At 41.3% G+C, this 16,581-nt stretch overlaps 1 long non-coding RNA gene across 1 annotated transcript; it reads left to right on the forward strand.

Annotated features, from left to right (window-relative positions):
- Positions 1 to 13,194: 13,194 nt before the first annotated feature.
- On the forward strand, positions 13,195 to 15,960 carry LOC142493729 (uncharacterized). Its single transcript, XR_012801191.1, has 2 exons — positions 13,195 to 13,511; positions 13,788 to 15,960. It is a non-coding gene; the product is annotated as an uncharacterized LOC142493729 (long non-coding RNA).
- The last annotated feature ends 621 nt before the right edge of the window (positions 15,961 to 16,581 follow it).

Here is a 16,581-nt window from a genome sequence, read left to right on the forward strand (position 1 = left end):
CTAATCTTATCAAATAATTTTTGTTAATCCCATTTGTCTATTCTGCTAATGGTGGCAGCATTCAGTTAGATAAAACAAACCACTTTATTTTATTTTTTTATAACTACTTCATCAGTCACTTACATTTAACCTATTAAACATGAAATTAATTCACTGGTCCTAGTAGAGCCTGCCCTTTTGAGGGATAATAACTAGAGAGGTAAGATTGCAAGCAAGATAATTGCACTCAAAACGAAATGCTCTACAAGATGAGGAAATCACAGCTGTGGACTTAAATCTCACAATGCAATGCACTACTAGTCTGTTGACCTGGCAGTTACTGGAGCAGTAGCAAAACTTGCATTAAGTTGTAAACACCTTTTTTTAAATGTCTGTTCCCATTTGATATATTTGTACTGTTCTAATTAAGATGCTGCCTGATTGATGACGTTGCTGGTGTACTGTTCTGTAAATGTAAGAATTCTACCAGGATATACAAGGTATACAATTCTATATCTGGTTTTGAAATAGTGGTGGCACTTCAGTAGTGCAAAGCTGGAAGACCAATGTTACCGACATTGAACGTTTCAAACATGGAGTTCTCTACACAGAGAGAACCTGTGGGAAATCTAGAGTGATGCTGGGTGAAATGAACTGCTTATATTTAGCCTTGACCTTGAAGACTAGTGGCCTTCAGGCCAAACGTATGATAGGTGGTATTTTTGTACAGTATTCAATTTTTGAATTATACATTTTAAAAAGAAATGAGGGCATGCGTTGGTTATGTAATTTGCTTAATAGTTACCATCAGTTAAAATTCTCAGTCTTAATGAAGTAAAATATTCTAGGATTTAAAGAAATCAAAGAAGGCGGCATAAAGTATTTTGAATTGAAGTCAAAGGAACCATTCTTTAATATTAATCATGAAGATAGGATTGTATTCAGGGGAAAAATTGGTCCGGGCAACTTTTTGAACTGTTGTCTGCCAACTACAGGCATACCCCGGTTTAAGGACACTCACTTTAAGTACACTCGCGAGTAAGTACATATCGCTCAATAGGAAAACGGCAGCTCACGCATGTGCCTGTCAGCACGTCCTGAACAGCAATACCGGCTCCCTACCTGTACCGAAGCTGTGCGCAAGCGGGGAGACTATAGAGCCTTTTACACGTGTTATTTACATCAGTTATGCACGTATATGACGATTGCTGTACAGTTCATGCATCGATAAGTAGGAAAAAGGTAGTGCTTCACTTTAAGTACATTTTCGCTTTACATACATGCTCCGGTCCCATTGCGTACGTTAATGCGGGGTATGCCTGTATATTAAATGGATATAGTTACATAGTAGATGAGGTTGAAAAAAAGACATGCGTTCATCAAGTTCAACCTATGCTAAATTTAGACGACAGATACGTTATCCTATATCCATACTTTTGGTATATTGATCCAGAGGAAGGCAAACAAAAACACCTAGTGGAAAAATCATTCAATGATTTTTCCTGAGGGGAAAAATAAATTCCTTCCAGACGCCAATCAGATTTCTCCCTGGATACACATCCTTCCTATTTTACTTATTTGGAATATCCCTATACTGTATACCTTTCTAAAAAGATGTCCAACTTTTTAGAAAGTTGGTTGCTGACCCGTGGTGTTCCTGATCCCTTTGTGGTGTGGCGTATGGGTAATTTTGTCCCATGACATGCTGTTTTTCCTTTACTTGATGTGCGCAGATTACCTATCTTTTGTCATTTAATACATTTTATTGATATACTTCACTATGAGCGTTGTGCGCTGTTTTCTTTTGTTTTTTCTGTTCTAGTTCTTGGTGGTGTCGAGCCACCCCTATTAATAGCTGCAGACGCTCCGTTGTTCAAGTTCACGATTATGTATATGTATTTTTTATATATAACATTATTTTGCACCTTAATATAATTACGTAGTGCACTGGTACGATTTATGGTTGCGCACTTCTATCTTTTTTGTTATTATTTCTCATGGAGACCCTTCCAAATAAACCATACTTGTTCAGTGTTTTTCTAATTGTACTGCCATGAACTTTAACATTTAACATGCTAACTGAGGCCTGTAAAGTCTGAGATGTAACTCTTGTTTTGTTTTGTTTTTTGCAATTTCTCTGAGTATTGCATGGTCTGAACTTGGGGTGAATTTGTTGGGATGTCCACTCCTGGGCAGATTGGTAATTGTCTTGAATGTTTTCCACTTTTGAATAATCTTTCTCACTGTAGAAAGATGGACTTTTTAAATTGTTTGGAAATGGCCTTATAACCCTTCCCAGATTGATGGGCAGCAACAATTGCTTCTCTACGGTCATTGCTTATGTCTTTCCTCCTTGGCATTGTGTTAACACACAGCTGAATGCTCCAGACCAGCAAACTGCTAAAACTTTGGCTTTTATAGAGGTGGTCACACTTGCTGATGATCAATTAATCAAGGGCATTTGATTAGCAGCACCTGTCTGCTACTTAGCATCTTAATTCCTATGGAAGCAGTAAGGATGTACTTAGTTTTTCACATATAGCTTCTCCATTTTGGCTTTATTTTTGTTAAATGATGACACAGTGTAATATGTCATGTGTTGTTGTTCATCTGAGGTTGTATTTACCTAATTTTTAGACCTGCTAATGAACAGATTGTTATTATGTCCTGATATGTAAAACCATAGAATTCAAAGAGGGTGTACTTTCTTTTTCACACAAGTGTATGTGTGTGTGTGTGTGTGTGTGTTACCGTTTTGACACAAAATCAGAGGGCAGCACTCAGGTAAGTAGTAAGTATTGTTTGTATTTGGAAATGACACAAAAAACGTCGTTTCGGTCCCCCAACGGGACCTTTTTGAAGGTGGTGAGAAGGTGGCCACCTCCTTGAGAAAGGTCCCGTTGGGGGACCAAAACGTCGTTTTTTGTGTAATTTCCTAATACAAACAATTATTTGCCTACTCACTGAGTGCTGCCCTCTGATTTCGTGTCAAAACGGTATTGTATATCTTATTATTACTTTATGGGACAAGCGCCTAACTTATGGACTAACCAGTGGAGTGCCAGCTATAGTGTTATGTTCTTTATTTATGGATTGGATATATTTTATGGATTTGGGGTGGTTTTGGGGTGAATCCGGGATCACGAGAAGTGCTAGAACATGACTCCACTCTCGATATGTAGAATAGCCCACCAACCAAGGTGTTAGATACTAATACAGTAAGTGAATGTAAAAATGCTTGGAATAGACTTGAGGCTATTTTACATATGAAAGAAAGGCAACGATCAAATAGAATATGAGGTTTTACAACATAGGCAATTGTGTCAAGTGGTTCTTATTGTCACGATAGACAAGGTCTTACCAACACATTAATACCGGGATTCTGGATTGAGCACACAAGAAGGGCAAAATAAATTGTAATTTATTTCCTTTTAAGACACACACACAATATTCACAATTACACTGGATAAAACACTTACTGGGATGGGGAAATGAAATCAAATGTCCACAGAACGCAACAAAGTTTCTGGACACCCCTGCACGCATTCAAGTGGGTGCGCAATTTGAGTCGTGCGACAGTCCTTGGCTAGGGGCGCAACTTGCCACTCATATATCTCCGCCGAAGAGAAAGATTTCGTAATGTCTTTACAGGATTTGTTCGGGAATCCTTAGCTCAAACGAATTCTGGAAGAGGGGTGCAAATCTTCGTTACGATGTAGTTAACCCCTCACACTCCGGAACCGTTGACGCTGTAGCTTGGACGTGTCTTGGTAAAGCTGAGATGAATCTGACTGGGATTGCGCTTCAGGCATCTTTATAGGGTCAAGGGTCCTATTCCTAACATGCACACCCAATCCTCGTGGGAACAACTTTCCCCACCTATCCCAGACTTGCCAGGAGTTCCTAGAATGGGCAGAAGTTGCTTCCCGGTCTGCTAAGAGCATGCGTGAACCTCACACCTGAGCTACTTAGCATACCGGGCCTAACCTCTTACCTGGCGACAGCAAGTCTGAGGTTTGGTTACCAAGTGTGAAGCGCACATATTTCACACCGGTATCTGGTAGTTACAAATATCCCGGCCACCCTAACACCTCGGTTATCTGAGGCTTTTCACTCCGGACTTCTCTAGATATTGGGGCACCAGCTTAGCAAAAAAATTAAAGTATGCTTTAATGCATTGGAACCTTAAAGATTAAAAAGTTAATTGACCTTGTAGGGTGCCCTTTGAAGTACGGAGATGAAAAATCTTAGCAGGGTGCCCTTTGAAGTACGGAGATGAAAAATCCCTTAGCTCATTCATCGATAACATGGGCATGTTAATGGATTCATTGCCGAACTGGCAGGAAAGGGATTCCTGCCTTTGCATTTAAAACACCATGGATATACAGTTTATTTATACATATACAGTGTTCGACAAATCACCCAAAAATCTACTCGCCCAACCAAAAAATCTACTCGCCACCTAGTCCCGCCCCTAGTCCCGCCCCCAACCATAGTCCCGCCACCCAACCCCGCTTTAAAATAAAATATATAAATAAAATACATTTAATAAATTCCTAGTCAGAACAACATTCATTTTTGACATAAATACATTTATTGTATTACATTATACTACAATTAGTCCTTGTTACGTGTGTGTGTGCGTAAATTTCAGATCTAGAAATAAAAGCCAGGTGTGAATGACTAGGTTCCTGAACCCCTTAACCAGTGTCTGGACGTCCCCGCTTCACAATATCTAAAGCAGTAATCCCGCCTGGGATCTTACCTGATCCGCAGTCCCTCAATGTCCAGGTACCTCATTCCCGCAATGTATTACATTGGAGGGGATGTGTTCCCTACCTGTCTTCTGGGTTAGGGAGGGTTCCGATGTCTTCCGTGTGAAGCTTGAGTCAGATCTGGAAGACAGCAGTATAGGTTATTTCGGTGTAGTATAGGGCAAGTAAGATATATAGGGTAAATAAGAGATCCAGAGTGTGGGGGGGTTAGAGAGAGAGTGGGGGGGAGAGGGAGAGAGAGTGGGGGGGAGAGGGAAAGAGAGTGGGGGGGAGAGAGCGAGTGTGTGGGGGGGGAGAGAGAGAGTGTGTGGGGGGGAGAGAGAGTGTGTGGGGGGGAGAGAGAGAGTGTGGAGGGAGAAAGAGTGGGGGAAGAGAGGAGAGAGAGTGGGGGCAGAGAGAGAGTGGGGGCAGAGAGAGAGTGGGGGCAGAGAGAGAGAGAGTGGGGCAGAGAGAGAGAGGGGGGGGAGAGAGAGTGGGGGGGAGAGAGAGAGAGGGGGGAGAGAGAGTGGGGGGGAGAGAGAAAGAGTGGGGGGGGAGAGAGTGTGGGGGGGAGAGAGGGGGGGGAGAGAGAGAGAGTGGGGGGGAGAGAGAGAGTGGGGGGGAGAGACACAGAGGGGAGAAACGGTGGGTGATACACACAGAGGGTGGGTGATACACAGAGAGGGTGACTGACTGACTGGGGGGGTGACTGACGGGGGGGTGGTGACTGATTGGGGGGGTGGTGACTGATTGGGGGGGTACCTATGGTGTCACACACATACACATGCTCCCATACACACATACACTTGCTCCCATACACATACACACATACACTTGCTCCCATGCACATACACACATACACTTACTCCCATACACATACTCACATACACTTGCTCCCATACACATACACACGCTCCCATACACATACACACATACACTTGCTCCCATACACATACACACATACACTTGCTCCCATACACATACACACATACACTTGCTCCCATACACATACACACATACACTTGCTCACATACACATACACACATACACTTGCTCCCATACACATACACACATACACATGCTCCCATACACATACACCCATACACTTGCTCCCATACACTTGCTCCCATACACATACTCACACACACACACACACGGGGGGGGGAAAGGGAAGGCCGCGACCAGCACCACCACCACGCTCCTCCCCCACCCACCCGCGCCCATCTCCCGCTCGTGGGGGGGGGGTCAGGCCGACACCCTCCCCCCATACCTCACGCGGGCATATTGGAAGCTTTGGGGAGGCAGGGTGGGTAGGAGGCACGTGGCGAGGTATCCCCCAGGGGACAGTCAGCCCTGCAGTGGCCGTCACTACCCTGCTCCCCTCGCCGGCATGTCTTCACAGTGCGCGGCCAAGCAGCTTTGCAGACTGCTTCTTCCCCCCAGCCCGCGGCGGCATGAAGCTAGCTGGCGGGGAGGCGGCAGGGTAGGTGGGAGTCACATGGTGAGGGCCGAGGGCCGAGCCCCCCCGCACGCCAACCGGGCTGCCAGCAGTGGGGACCTCCCGCCCCGGGCAGCAATCGGTGGATCGAGGGGGAAGGGGACAGGAGCAGGGCACAGGAGGAGGGGACAGGAGCAGGGGACAGGAGGAGGGGAAGGAAACAGGAGCAGGGGAATGGAGGAGGGGAAGGGGACAGGAGCAGAAGAAGGGGACAGGAGCAGAAGAAGGGGACAGGAGGAAGGGACAGGAGGGGTGGGGAGTAGGGAGCCATGTAGGGACCAGGGGGATCGCAGGGAAGGAGCAGAGGGGCCGCAGCATGGCGAGTACTTACTCTTGATGTCCGGGCAGAAAGAATGGCCGCTCGTTGGGGGCGGGCTCATATAGAGCCTGGCCACGCGCCCACAAAGCCTGGGAGCGCGCGCCAATCAGCAGTCAGGTAGGGGAGTTTTTTTTTTTGTTTTTTTTTACAGCGCGAGCAGGGAAAATTTGAGAGCGAAAGGGGGAAATTTAAAAAAAACACGTGTGCTGCTTGGGCCAATAGTTACTCGCCCGGGGGTTAAATCTACCCGCCCCGGGCGAGTAAATGTATAGGATTGTCGAACACTGTAATATATATATATATATATATATATATATATATATATATATATATATATATGTATGTTCTGTAGGGTCAACAAATATAAAGCGTATATGTATGGTCATGGTTTCTTTTTACCTAGCTGCACTCCAAAAATTAGAGTGCTAGCTCTTTCCTAGCGCAAGGTATCCACTTAATTGAAGGGGCTCTGTGATGTGGGTTGCGTTTTGACCTATAATCGGTCTGGGTTACAAGCCGGCATACAATGTATCCGTCCTGGCTTTGATCGGTAACCGCAGACGTGCGCCACCAATTCAGCTTAAGTGGATAACGAGACGGCAGGATACCATGTATCAAGAAGGCACTTCAGCTAAGCCACAGACCACTTATTCAATTGACTTTGCGGTTTCAACGTCTGTGGCCTGGAAACTGATATCTATCTTTAAAGAAGCTAGTTATTCACAGGCACGCTTCTTCAATTTAGCGCTTGGCACTAGAAGCCCCCCTTGTGTCGCAAATACAGTTAGCACATAGCTCATTCATTTAACTGCAGCTAGCTTCTGAGCTGCAAAACAGGGACAATAAAGGTAGTGTAGGGGAAAACATGGTATTATGGTGTCAATACATTTTAACCCCTTCTGTCCCAACACGGTTTAGAGTTAACCAGCCAGGCATAATACCTTTATAATTGGCCTGGTTAACCCTTCCACCACCACACTTATTTGCTGTCAAACTTTAAGGGGTTATAAATTAAACTACAATAGTGCCGATTAGGAATTTCACACGGAAATTCCCATTGAAGTCAATGGCAGTTTCTGCGCAATAAGTGTTCCCATCGGCACTAGTGCAATTTAATGAATAGCCCCTTATTTCTATACTTTGAACATCAGCATTGAAGATCTCACAAGCCTCTATTTCAATGTCAGTCATATAAAGTAGCCTTAAATAGGAATTATCTTGAGACAATATGTTAATAAAACTTTTCATGTCCTGGAATACAGTTTTTGAGGGCAATTGCACAAGCCTTATATCACTGTCTTGGCATAGAAATATAGAATACAGAATACTTTGCACACCAATAGACATATAAAAACTGTGATACTTATACCGGTGCTCCTAAAGCATGGGAAGATCCAACGCTGTCCGTTTTGTGAATCCAAATAAGGAAAAATGTGTCCACTCCCAATTAAGCGATTTCTATACCAAGACAAATTTCCATAGCCAATTCCAATCTGGGTTCCGTCCCAAACACTCCACCATAACTACCCTGCTAAAAGTTTGCAATGAAATCCAGTGTGGAATGGAACAGGGACAACTCACTGGTGCAGTATTCCTAGATTTTGCAAAGGCTTTTGACACAGTTGACCATCTATCCTGCTTAACAAACTCCAGAGCTCTGGAATAGGGAAGCATGCTTTAAACTGGTTTCAGTCCTACCTATCAGGAAGATCCCAACATGTGTCCATCTCAGGCTCTAACTCCAACCCCCTGGATATCACCTGTGGTGTCCTGCAAGGCTCTGTTCTGGGGCCCCTACTCTTCTCAGTGTTCATTAATGATCTTCCCACAGCTTGTAAGGAAGCCTCAATACACATGTATGCAGACGACACAATCCTATATGCACACAGCCATAGCCTCTGTGACCTTCAACACATACTTCAGTCTGACATTTTCAGACTCGAAAACTGGATTTCCCAAAACAAACTGTTTTTAAACACTGACAAGACTAACAATGGTATTTGGGACCAAGACTAAATTCTTAAAGCTTCCAGTGACTGAGCTCCATATTAGAACCAACACTAACACCACCCTAACTCCTGTTACCAGTTTTAAATACCTGGGCTTATGGTTTGACTCCCACTTAACATTCGGGATGCACATTGTTACCCTGACAACCAAGACCTATGTCAAACTAGGGGTACTTTACAGGAACAAATCCTCCCTAAGTCTCCTGGTCAAAAAGCGTCAAATCAAATCAGATGCTAATGCCAATTATTGACTATGGAGACATAGTATATGGCTCAGCACCTCAAACCCACCTTGGCAAACTTGACACCCTCTACAATTCAAGTTGTCGTTTTGTTCTCCAATGCAACTACAACACACATCACTGCGATATGCTCAAAGAACTAGATTGGTCATTACTAGAGTCTAGGCGCAAAGTTCACCTTTCCTGTCTTACCTTTAAATTCTTCATAGGCAAGCTACCCAGCTATCTGAACAAGCTCCTCACCCCTACCACTTGCAGCACTTATCACCTGAGATCAGACTCCAAAAGACTGTTCATGGTCCCAAGGCTCAACAAAGTAATCGGACGTTCCTCCTTCTGCTACCATGCACCCCAAAACTGGAACAACCTACCAGAGACTCACATCCACCACCAGTTTAAGTTCTTTCAAATCTAAGGCTGTCTCACACTTTAATCTGGTCTGTAACGGTTTCATATGCCCATAATATATATTTTCTTTAACTATGCACGCTATGTCTTGTATATAATGTATACCCTGTACATTTATGTAACTGTATTTGTAACCATTAGTGAAAACGCGAGGGTTAGGGAGTGATCACAAAACCACACTAATTGAATAAAGTAATAGGTGAATAATTATGGTAATCAAAAATGTGGGTGCAAACTGTGAACTGAAAAGTGAATCAGAGAAAGGGGGGGGAGGAGAACACAAAATGGATGTGCCTCCTGAAAGAATTCACTATACTGCACTCCTACATTGTATAAAATTTAACTTTTAATAGATTTACTTAAAACATATATTACCAAAATGTCGTGTAATGTGAATTAAAAATAAATTAAATTAACAATACCAAGCATCCGTGTCAGTGAATGTATGTTAGAATAATCCCAATTTAGCAACTCAATGTTGTTGAGATTGGAAGACAAAGGATGCTATTAGTCAGGATTTAAAACCCCTCTGGAGCACCTATGAGACCAAGAGGTAAGTATGTGAAATTATATATAAATGTAACCTGCTCAGTGAGTAATTAGTGGAAAATCCAGCAGTCCTGCTTAAACATATGAACCACTGGGCACTTGGAGTGATAATTAATGTTCTATAACCATCCAGTTGTTTAGGTAGTACAGCTAATAATGTGATAATGGTGGAAAATAATTCACAACATAGTGAAGCTGGCACTCACAGCATTAATACCGGTGAGTTACCCAGCAACAAGCTCCAAGTAGACACATGTGATATAAAGCAGGAAGGTAAGCTCACTGACTGTTGGTGAAAATACCCAACTAATAGGGTCTACATAGATAGAACCAGGAGACTACAGAGCACTACATTAAAACAGCTCCAAGTAGGCGACTGACAACATTGCGCGTCCAACGCGCGTTTCCCTCCAGCAAAGGAGCTTCTTCAGGGACAAATTTGCTGGGGGAAGGAGGACTGAGCCCTTTTATACCCAAACAGTACCTTGATTGTGAAATTAATGATTCCCAGCTGTTGCACATGCGCAGTGTGTCAGTACCCAAAATTAACCACATTAAACTCCACAAACGCTATATAAACGATCCGAATAAGTGGCTGCACATTCAGCCATCAAGATGTTGAGTTAGTGTGGTGAACCGAGCGTTATTGTGGCTTCTAGGGTTGTGTGGCGTTGATCGGCATGAAGGGAGTGCAATGCGCATGCGCGTGGACTTAGAAATCCAGCCATTGCAGCCCGAACGTATTGCGCATGCGTGGGCACTTAGAAAAAGCATTACCATATTCAAGTCGACGTAATAAACATACGCTGAAACTTAGAAACTAATGCCCAATGCCCATTGAACTGCGCATGCGCACAGACTTAGAAATTTGTTGGCAATAGTATCCAACCACGTTGCGCATGTGTGAGGAGTTAGGCAATATTACCAGCATTAGCCGACCCCATTGCGCATGCGTGGACACTTAGAGATTTTGTCCTATGTGCATTCAAGCGCATTGATCATGCGCTAGATCTTGGACACTGATCCCGAGTTGCCCAAACGACCGCGCATGCGTGAGGACTTGAAGATTTACTGCTGCAATAATCCAGGCGTATTGCGCATGCGCGCGGACTTAGAAATTTCATGGCTAATTGCTATTGAAGTCCGTGCGTGTTGCGCATGCGTCAGGACTTAGAAAATAATGTCAAAATTATATGTCCATATCGCGCCTGCGTAGGCACTTAGAAATATTTATCTTATTCAATGTCAAATGTTATTCCACATGTGTAGTAACACTGTGTTTATACACTGCCTCTGCCAATGCACACTGCACATGTGTAAGCTGAGAAGGATACAAGTAGAGCGCTGAAGTGTATCAATGATCACTATCAGCTTATACCCTAAGAGTTAACAAATGAAAAGGGTATTATTAAACACATAACAGGTACTGATCTAGATAGGAGTGGGCAAGGGTCTACAAATCCTTTTTCAAACTAGTTGGTATAAGGAGTAATTGCACATATTAAATTGTATATAATCCCCCATAATAATATACTTCACAATGTGTCATGCTTAAAGGTAGTGATGAAATGTATAATAAAAATTAAAAACTGATAACTGTATATGTGCAAGGTATTTATAATCTAAACAAATTGATTCTACACACATACATCGTACACAACGACTAAACCCAAAACTGGGTTTGGAACTCTGGTATTATAGTCATTAATATAGATAATAATACTGTAATATCTTTCAATACCAAATGCTGGAAACCAACACCATGGACATAGAGAATGATATGGCTGCTCATGAGAGTAACACATAGATAAACCGTATAAACACGTCTTAAAGGGGCAGGAGGATAGGATGGTCTGGCCAGAAGGGCCCTCTCAGATCAAATAAAGGGTGTGAATGTGAACCCCTCATTGAGTCCATTCGGGCTCCTGGTTTTTAATTTAAAAATCCATTCTGCTTCAATACGAAGCAAGGATTGGTCAATGTTACCCCCTCTCATGGGACATTTCAGCTGGTAGATGCCCATGAACTTGATGACATTAGTATCGCCATTGTGGTATTGTGTAACATGTCTAGCAACAGATGTTTCCGCAGAGTGTTTGATGGAATTTATGTGTTCTAGAACACGTCTACGTAGTTGTCTTGTCGTTTTTCCAACGTATCTCTTACCACAATTACATGTGATAAGATAGATAACGTTGGGAGTCCGACAGTTGATGAAACTGTCCACACAAAATTGTGATGTATTGTCATGATTGCCGAATACTTTGCCAACGTTGATATGTCTGCATGCTTTACACCCTTGGCAGCGGTAAGTGAGTCCCGTAGGTTCTTAGACCGTCTGCTGGTAATTGTGGGTCTATGGCCTATGACCTGCACCAAATCATCATCGGCCTGTAAGAGATGCTAGTGTCTGGCAAATATCTTTTTGATAGCCCACCATCTCTTGTTAAAGGTGCCGATGACTCTGATTGTTCTGTCCTTAGATTTTACCTTGTTACTAGACAGAAGAGAACAGCTATCGCTATGTAGTGCCCGATGGTAAGCCTTATTCAATGTTTTGATGTGGTAGCCACGATTGAGGAACCTAGATCGAAGTTCTTTGGATTGTACAGTGAATTCTTCGATCGTAGAACAATTCCTCCGAAGTCGGAGATACTGCCCTATTGGGATGCCACTTAAGAGGCTGCTGGGATGCTGGCTCTGAGCTAATAACAGACTATTAGTCGCAGTGCTTACCCTATATACCTTTGCTTGGATGTTCCGGTCACAATCAATATAGATGTTCAAATCTAGGAATGTTATTGAGGTGGTACTTAGCACAGTCGTGAGCCTCAAATTAAGGGTATTAATATTCAGCTTCTCCACAAATTCATGGAGTAGTTGAGTGGAGCCTTCCCATAGGAGCAAAATGTCATCTATGTACCTGATCCACATAGAAATGTGGTCAGTGTACACAGAAAGATCCTCACTGAGCAGGTTACATTTATATATAATTTCACATACTTACCTCTTGGTCTCATAGGTGCTCCAGAGGGGTTTTATACTCTGACTAATAGCATCCTTTGTCTTCCAATCTCAACAACATTGAGTTGCTAAATTGGGATTATTCTAACATACATTCACTGACACGGATGCTTGGTATTGTTAATTTAATTTATTTTTAATTCACATTACACGACGTTTTGGTAATATATGTTTTAAGTAAATCTATTAAAAGTTAAATTTTATACAATGTAGGAGTGCAGTATAGTGAATTCTTTCAGGAGGCACATCCATTTTGTGTTTTCCTCCCCCCCCTTTTTCTGATTCACTTTTCAGTTCACAGTTTGCACCCACATTTTTGATTACCATAATTATTCACCTATTAGTTTATTCAATTAGTGTGGTTTTGTGATCACTCCCTAACCCTCGCGTTTTCTCTAAGAGTAACTGTGAAGATTGAGATAATGTGAGTGGCTATCATCACCTCCATTTTGGCCTAAACCACCATTTTCTGAGTGTTTGCTATATGAATGTATATTTGTCTCATTCGTGAATGAATGAACTGTGAATGTTTGAATCTGCAGAGTATCGCTCCTAGATATAACTAACCCTTTTTAATTCCTACAAGGCAGGCAAGAATTGAAATAGCATTCGTAAGCGATTAGACATTCCTGCTGATCTGAGTTCTTTCTTATCTGACAGCCACAGCGTACATACAGGGCTGGACAGAGTAACTCCCTTATGTCACAGGGTTGGGAGGCCCACATTATGGTAAATTATCGATAAGAATATAGCAATGTAAAGCATATATATGTATCAACTAATATATTTTTGCATGTCATCATATCATCACTTATCTGTAAGCCAGCCCCCTTAAGGGGTGTATTACTCATTTTGAAATGTATAAAAATGTGATACTAAGCAATATGTTTTCAGAGGCTTGAGTTCTTTCTGAATTCTTGTCTCCCAAATTGTGCCTTGGTACAGATAAACTCATGTGTTACTTTGAACCCTTGTCTTATTGATCTTATTTCTAGGCTTTGACAGATGGCGCATCCTTGAATAGGGACCCAATATCTCGGGACCAGGAAACCCAGACGGAGCAGCTGCCTACATTACTCAAACGTGCACACTTGGAATAAGGTATGGCTTTATCCTTTTTAACAAAAAAAGCCGTTAGATTAAAGTTTGAGTAATCTGTAGACAGTTTGTTCTTTATGGGCAACCTACCTGAGTGACGGGACACCCTGTATCACGTGAGTTTATCAATATTATACTGATCAGGTATTGTTATTGTTGTTTTTGTATTATTGCCATAAACTCAGGTTATACCGTGTGCCGCTAAACGGCAGGGCCAAGTAAGGGCCCGGAAGGTATAATAATTAATAAGGTGTTAAGTCTCCTAGAACTTGGGGAGAGAACTATTGTTAAGGAACAGCAGGAAACTGTTTTTAAGGCCACTGTTCCTTAACTCTATATTCTACTTATATTATACCAAGGGTTGGGGCACCTTATTGGAACCCGATCGACTGGCGTTGATCGGGGATGGGTCAGATAATAAGGTGGTAAGTCTCAAAAAACTTGTAAAGAGAAGATTTTGTTAAGGAGCAACAGGTGACTATTTTATTTTTTTAAGACCACTGCTCCTTAGCTCTATATTCTACCAAGTAGTGGGCACCTTATTGGTACACGATCGACTGGCGTTGATCGTGTAATACAGGAGAATTATGGGGAACCTACATTCTCAGTCGCCGGCGCAGGGTACGTCCCTTGAAATTATGTGTGGACTTTATGGCAATAAAATGTTTTAAAAATGGATATTTAGTGACGCAGAATATATTGAATAAGAAGGAAAGTGAAACATACAGTATCAGGCTCGGTTTTAAAAATAACTGCAGCATTATTGGACCCCCCTTTTTTCTAACCCCCTTTTCCTCATCTCCTTTCCCTCACCCTTTTTCACTGAAAGGTCACAGGAGTTGCATGTCTGTGAGGCACAGGAGTTGCGTGTCTGTGAGACATGGAAGTTAATTAGTAACCTAGGAAGAAATGGCTTGAATTTAAGAATGTTAAAGTAGTTTTTTAGGAATTAATGCATTAATACTGCATGGAAAAAGAAGGGAACATCCTCTTTAAATGTTTTTTGTTTTTGTCTTAGAAAGCTCAGATAGTAACTAGTTTGATGGCATAATAATATACATGTCATGGAGTAAAGTGTTTGTGTGTCACTCTGATAGTTAATGTATGTATGTATGCATGCATGTCTTTATTCATTTAGCGCCATTAGTGTACATAGCGCTTTACATTGTCACTTGTTGTACTAATCATAAAAATAACAAATAATCTCTTGTAAAAGGGTCATTTAAGTTTAAACCCTTTTGTCAAAGTGTATTAAGCCTGCTGCCATTTACAAGGCATGACAGTAGCATTTAAAATAAACCTAGGAAGTATTGTATGTTAAAGTCTGTTAGTGTAATATTTTAAAAGAGAATGAAAATTTGGCAGTTGTAAAAATAAGTCATTTCACCCTGACTCAAATATGAATTTGTATTTTTTTCACAGTAGCACATGTTTGTTCCTGGGCGTAGGAAATACTGTGTTACAATATTTAAATGAAGTTTTAAATTTAAATTGCATGTGCTGATTTAGAGGAGTCAGGACTAAAAGCAAGGTATATCTACAGTATAATGCAAAGTTTTAAAAAGTAAATGTTTATTTTTTATTTAAACAAAAAAAGAAAGAGTCTGATCTTATGGAGTAAGGAAGCTTTATTAAGTTTTACTCTGGCCCACAAGATTAAGATCGTGTTGGAGTTTTGTAGAAAGAAGAATGAATGTTGATGGAAGATAAACTCAGAGAACGTGTGTATGTGTCTGTGTGGGTGTGTGTAAGAAAGATAAGGAATTATAAATATATAGTAAATAAAACAATAAGATTTATGTTTTTATAAGAAGGGTTGCAGAGATGTTTTGTTTTGTTTGTAGTTATCAAGGTTTTTCTGTTCAAACTTATAATAGGAAACTAACGGTTTGTTTTCTTAAATACACTGCTCGTCTGATTTTTGAACAGTAGTCATTTAAAAGAGGGAAGGTTAAAAGCAGCCAAGTGGGCTGGCCCCCCTCCTCCAGCTTAAGGAATGTACAAAGACCACGTTCCAGACATGAAAAGTTAACTAGAAACTGAGAGAGAAAAAAAAAAAAAAAATTGTTTAAAAGCAGCTTAGTTATAGTATGGGGGAAGAGAATGATATTGTAATTTATTTATTTTTGGGACTGAGTTTGCAGGGTCAAACAGGTCTGTTTTGGGTTTTTATCTTATTTTTTGTAAAGTTCATTTTGCTCTGTATCAGAGAAATGTGAAATTATGCTTTTTGTTTTTTGTATCTATTTTAGAATAAATACCTCATAGTTTATGAAATGCTTTAGATGGCATAGCTCCCATTATGTAGGAATTATTACAAGAAGGGGTTATAATCCCCACATGCAGTATCCAAATTACCTCTACGCAGAAACCAGCAAACACATTTTAATTCTATTTGTTCTAATTAGGAGATGTTTTTTAACGCTATTTGTTATAATTGTTTCATTAACAATACAATGATATTTAATATGTATTTCCGTATTTGAATAGTGTCAAAAGTATACTCAGTACTTCACAAAGCGTACAATATAAACAAGTAAGCATAAAATCAGATATGAAATAATTTTTCCTATAAAGTTAACTGCATATGTGATGTATTTTTATAACTTTTAACCATTACCTCTCCTTTCCCTCCAAAAGGTGTCTTAATTTGAACCCTGATCTATAGCCTCTCATTTTAAAGAATGCAACTGTAGGCTAT

Source organism: Ascaphus truei, chromosome 4, assembly GCF_040206685.1.
Source record: "Ascaphus truei isolate aAscTru1 chromosome 4, aAscTru1.hap1, whole genome shotgun sequence".
NCBI lineage: Eukaryota > Metazoa > Chordata > Amphibia > Anura > Ascaphidae > Ascaphus > Ascaphus truei.